This window comes from Olea europaea, chromosome 16 (assembly GCF_002742605.1).
Source record: "Olea europaea var. sylvestris chromosome 16, O_europaea_v1, whole genome shotgun sequence".
In the NCBI taxonomy this organism is placed as follows: Eukaryota; Viridiplantae; Streptophyta; class Magnoliopsida; order Lamiales; family Oleaceae; genus Olea; species Olea europaea.
In genome coordinates, this window is record NC_036252.1 from 17,752,077 (window position 1) to 17,758,584 (window position 6,508).

Consider the following 6,508-nt stretch of genomic DNA (forward strand, 5'->3'; position numbering starts at 1 on the left):
GAGGCATCCACAATACCGACTGCACGTGTAAACCTGGAGTTCAGGATGATTCGGTCAGGAACGTCAAAAGATCTTGGGTGTCTCTAGCCCGATCCTGCAGGATTTCCATCGCCATGTCGAGGTGTTGAACTAAAAACACCAATCCAAAAAGAGAGGGTCATTTAATTAAATAAAACAATAAATTTCATAAACATAATAAATAATAATGAGAATACACTTACATCATTGACGAGCCAAGCATTCTTCGCCAGTACATCTTCGAACCACTTTTTTGCGTTCGAAACTATTGTCTCTTCGATCTGATACCTATAACTGAAAAAGTGAAATTTTACAAAATGTATAGATGATCTCATATATAAGTCAACAAATGAATAAAAATACTTACTCAGGTTTAAGGGATTTGAACCATTCATCAATCACTTTTGCTCACCGAGTGGACCTTGCAGAAAAGATTGGGGAATGTCCTATACACAAATGTCATTCTCTTCGCCTCGACCGTGAAGAGGGAGACGATGTACTGTGATGGTAATCGTGGCCTCTTATTGACCACCAAATCCAGTACGTCAGCAGCACGCTTCTTCTCCTTCCTCACATTCGTTACCCCCTCGAACACAAAGACGACATCATCAATCGTGTTTGGAGTTCTCTCTTCCTCCACCACTTCCCCGTCTATACCCCCTCCGATATCCTCATCTCCCCCTCCGACTTTTGTACCCTCTTCCCCATTCCCATCAGGACCATACCTCTCCACTATCTCCTCCACCATCTTCACCGTCACCATTGGGGCCACACACTTCGCGACCTCCTGTACCGTCTCACTTGTCACCATTGGGGCCACATCCTTCGTAGTATATGGAAAAATGACTCAAATTCAGCATCCGATGGCCACAACGAATCATCACACCCCATACCTCCTTGCCCATGAGAACTGCCAATCCCTCCGTCATTCCCTCCATCCCGATAACCGCTAATCTCTCCATCTTGATAACCACCTGTCCGTCACAGGCCTGCTATGTCACCTCGTATCACTACAACCTCAGCATGAAAATCTCCTAACCCGGCTTGTAGCATCATGACATCATCTCGTAACTCCGCCATGTTGCCTCTCATCTCTGTTAGGAGTTTGAACAAATCATCCGTCGAAGCACAGTGACTAGGTGCAGGAGGTGATATCGGACAGCCCTTCTGTAAAAATAAATATTACAAATTAAAAACTTAATTAAAAAAACCAAAACGACAATTGACAAATTATATTTAATTAACATACTCTATCTCGATCCACGTGTGACTCGACATTTGAATGTCTAGCACAGTCAGATGTGATCTTCTTGACGGAGGTGACATCCTCGTCGGACGTGATCTCTTCGAGGGAGGAGACATTCTTGACGGAGGTGATCTCCTCTATGGAGGTGACATCCTCGACGAAGGTGATACTAGATGGTCCTCTTGAAAAAATAAATATTACAAATGAATAACTTAATTACAAAATCAAAGCGATGTTTAACAAATTATATTCAATTAACATACCCAATCTCGATCCACGATGAACTCGGACATCTAATCGTCAGGAGCAGTCAGAACAGACAATTCGTGAATATAACTCTGACTCTCCTCCTCGATCGATTGTGCCAACTCAATGAGGACTTCAAGATGACATTTTGACATTTCACAGTTAATGACCATGTATTGACATTTTAAAAGGACATGCAACATAAATCGCAATGTATAATCGTACATTAGGATCGTCGAGGAGAGTTGATAATTGTCTGGCAAGCAGCTTGTTTTGTGCTTCCTAGTGATGCAACCAAGGGCAGCATGTCTCTCCTCTCCTCGCATATCGACTAGCCAAGATGGGGACAATTTCGTACATCCATATCTACAGTAATTACAATTATTATATATATATATATATAATTTAATAAAAAAGCGTAAATAATTCATTAACTTAAACATATACCTGCAACACCAACGATAGTCTATATACATCATACTTGCGCTCGGGCCTATTCTCCTTTGACATCGAAAACCCCCTCCTACAGACGCGTAATGTATCTACAAAACATCTCCGTCCCCATGGATAGTTGTTGAAGGTATCGATGTCATCAACAACCTTCAAATGAAAAATGTCAATCGATGTCTTCTTGTGATGACACATGAGTACGCACTCGAGGATAAGCACCAAGCCAAGTTTCAATTTATCAGACGTCTGATCACATCCCCTGAATGCGTCTCCCAATGGTGCTTGAGCAACTGTCGTCTATTCATGAAAATATACATCCAATAGTCTCATATTCCTCAAAATATGGGCCCTCGTCGCTTCTTCGTTCGTACATCGCAATCCAGTGATAAGGGCAAACTCGAATATAGAGAACGTCGCTATCTTGCCCCCAAGATCAAAATAGAGGACATCTCTGTCAACTAGCTTAAGCAGCTGACAAAGCAGGGCATCGAGCAGCTGCCCAGAAAACTGCATGTCGCGCAAGGAATACAATGGCCATAAGCACGATCAGTGTAATATGTCTGTGTGCTTGTCATCCAACAAATCTAATACCGAAGTGAAGCTGACAAAGTTATAGTCCGACGTAACTTTACCAGAAATCTGTATAACAGCGTCGTTCAAATGATATTCCATCCTACAAAATTTCAAATATTAAAACACTGTGCAAGAGATAATAAATAAAGTATAATATTGAAAAATTAAACTAACAAACTTCTACTATACACAATAATAAACAGATAATGGAATAAAGGAAATGAATGTAAAAAAATATTAATTATTTATGTAGATTATTTAGTTCATTATTTAAATAATTATTGCAATTGTTTATGTATATTACTTATTTAATATTTAATTATTTATTTTAATAATTTTACTAATACAAAACTTAATCGTTTATTTTGATATTTTAATCACTTATTTTAATTGCTTACTTTAATTATTTTCTTAATACTTAATTATTTTAATTGCTTATGTACATTATTTATCTTAGTTGCTTAATTTAATCGTTTATTTTAATATTTAATTACTAATTTAATTATGTAATTTAGTTATTTTATTAATACTTAGTATTTCATTCTTCAAATAATTAACTTATTTAAACTATTTTAATTACTTTTTTATATTCATTTACTACTTAATTATTTATTCCATGAAATTGTTTATATAATAACTAATAACTAAATAACAATTAAAATAAATAACATAAATAATTAATCAAATATTAAATACATAATATGCATAAAAAATAAACAATTCAAATAAATAATTAAATATTAGACAAAAATATAAGCAATTAAAATATTTAAATAAATAATTAAAACTAAATAATATAAAAAGTATTCAAATAAAAGAACATATAATATTGAAATGCATAATCAAATATTTAAATAAGTAATTGAAATAAATAATAATTATTTAACTACACTAAATAATTAAATATTAAATTGTATATAAGTAATTCAACTAAATAATTATATATTAAATATTTCAATAAGTAAATTATAAATAACATTTATTTTTTTGTTTAAATTATTTAATATTCAATTATTTATTTTAATCAAAATAAACATTAAAATTAAGTAATTAAAATAAAATAAAATAAAAGACAGTCTGGGCTATCTGGATGGAAAATCTGGACAGCCCAGTTGACTGGGCCGTCTTAAAAATCCAGATGGCCCAGTCAACTATGCCATCTTTCTCCATGAGCCGTCTGCGTATGGCGGAGATTGCCATTTTCGACGATCGTCGCCATATTTTTTGCTCCACCAAAACTTTCTACACAAATTTACAAACTCGAATCATTTTTACCAACATTTCTCAACATTAAACATAGAAACATGCTAAAATTTCATAAATCAAAAGCTTACCTTCAGAGAAATGGCAAACTGGTCACCTCATAAATCTAAAGCTTCTTGGTCACCACCTAGGTCGTCATTGGACGTAGATTTGCTACAGTATCTCTTCTTCTCTTGATTGAAAGTGAGGATGGTAAAAGTGGCTTTTCATTCCTTTTCAAGTTTTTAAATATTTTTGCTTTTTCTTTTTCTTTTTTTTTTTTTGTGGTCAAAAGCTATTTTGGAAAGATGGCCAGATCAACCAGTCATCTCCCACTATTCTTCATATTAAAGCCTGTTTAAACCATATTTTTTAAACAAAATATATTCTCGTTCTGCCTTATAGCTTGGTGAACACTCCCCTCACGTGGGGGACAGGGCTCGTGCGGCCCCCATGGGAGGAGGCTGTACACTGAGCTTAACCCTTTTCTTTCAAAGAGATGATTTAAATAAATAAATATTACACGCAAATTCGAAACTTTTTTTTAAAACTTTTTTACCATACATTTCTCAACAATGCACTAATAAAAAATGCATTCTTATGAAAATAATGTGGTTCAAACAAGAGCTAAGTTAATGTTTTTACTTATAAGAAAATTTTATAATTATAAGTATATTTTATACTTTTAAATAATTTTAAGTAAACAAAATATTTTATACTTAGCAGAAGTATCCTACAACATAGAAAAAAGGAAACAAGACTAACATGATTGTCAGTTAAACAAGGTCCACATAGAAGTCTTAATAGATTGGGCTGTGGCGACAATGGAATCTCTGGGCTAATAGTATGTTCAAAAAATACACTAACATGAGAATTAGGTAAGGGCCTAGAGCATGAATTTTCAATAATATTATAATTAAGTTCAACAATAATAGAAAGCTTGGAGATAAAACTTGATTAGTGGATCGATCAAAACAACAAAATCTATGATGAGATATGCTCTAACCTAGATAAATACATGGACGATTATGAGGGCAAGTTTGAAAGGAGTGATAAGTGTGTTTTTGCACACTTATTGAATATATAAATAACCTTAAATATTGATTAAATGAGCAAATTTCTATTCAAATTATGTAATTATTCTTTTTGGAAGTAAAAATCATCCAAGGAAATAGAATAAGGCAAAAAGGAGGAGAAATGGACCAAAATTGTGAATTGGGGACCAAAGGGCACAAGTCAAAAAGTTCAAGGACCCGAGTTGCAAATTGTGAAGGACTTGATTGAAAAGGAATTCAAAATTTAAGGACCAAATTGTAGGCCTGGACATGGTCCGATTTGGTTCTAACGAGAACCGAACCGGTTCCGAAATTTTCGGGTATTTAGTAAGTGGATCATTCGGGTCCAAATTTAATTATGGAACTACTCAGGTTCGGTTTCATTCGGTTCTCAAGTTTCATATTATAATTATTTTTTTTAATATTTACAAAGTTACATTAATTCAACTAATGATATGTTCAATCTTAATCTTACAAAATAACTTAGTCCAATCTTATGTGTATTTTGCATTTCTCTTTGATGAGTTCTTAATAGATTTGTTTGTTAAAATCACAGGAAGAGGAAGTAGCTAGCTCATAATAATTAAGAGAGGCATTGTCGTGCTTCAATTCGATTTCTCCAAAACGGTAGAAACGACACTTCGGTAGTGTAATGAATTTGGATAAAACTTAGGTCAATTTGATTAAATTGGCTTTGAATTGAAAATTAGAAATAGGAAAATCATATTTTTGGATTTGAGCTACATTCATTAGTTAGAAAATTTATTTAGAAAAAATAAAATATTTGGTTTATTTAAAATAAATTAATTAAAAAATTAGGGAGATTCGATTCTTGATTTAAAATCAAGAACCGAATCAATTCGTCAATTCTCGATTCAGATACTCGTTCGGGTATTTAACTTAAGAAGAACTACTCGATTCGATTCGAGAGTTTTTTCCAACCCTACCAAATTGAATGCAATCAAAGTTGGAGGACCAGACATGTAATTCTATACTGAAGTTTAAGGTGTTGAGTTTTGGTCACTGTACTTAGGTCCATGTCTTTGATTGCTCATCGAAATTTAAAATGTCGAGTTTTGACAACTGAACTTTAAAAAATATTGTACGCTACTCACTAGCATAAATATTGAACTTTAAAAAATATCGAGTTTACAGTGAGTAATGTACAACATTTTTCAAAGTTCAGTGGCCAAAACTTGATATTTTAAACTTCAGTGAGCAATCGAAGACATGGACTTAAGTTCAGTGACCAAAATTCGCATTTTAAATTTTAGTGATTAATCAAAGACATGGACCTAAGTTCAGTGACCATTGGAACAATTAACTCGCGGAGGTCACAGTACAGTGACTGAGATGAACTTCATAGTCTTTTAAATGTTCTAGTTGTTTTGATTGTCTTATAGATATTTAATATTTTCTACTCACCTCCATCTGAACTTAGAATATTCTGCCTTGAGAATTCATCATTGCTTTGACAATTGAAACCATCATTGTAAGGTGCTTGCATGTTGGTTTGAGAAGACAACTCCAAGTTGTCTTGATCATCATAGAAAGCATCACTCATGACTGTTGTTTTCTATTCAGATTGCCAAGCGGACAATTCATCGGACACAACATCTCTAGAAGTGACAAATTTCTTTGTCTTTGGATCTATGCATTTCTACCCTTTTTTGCTTGA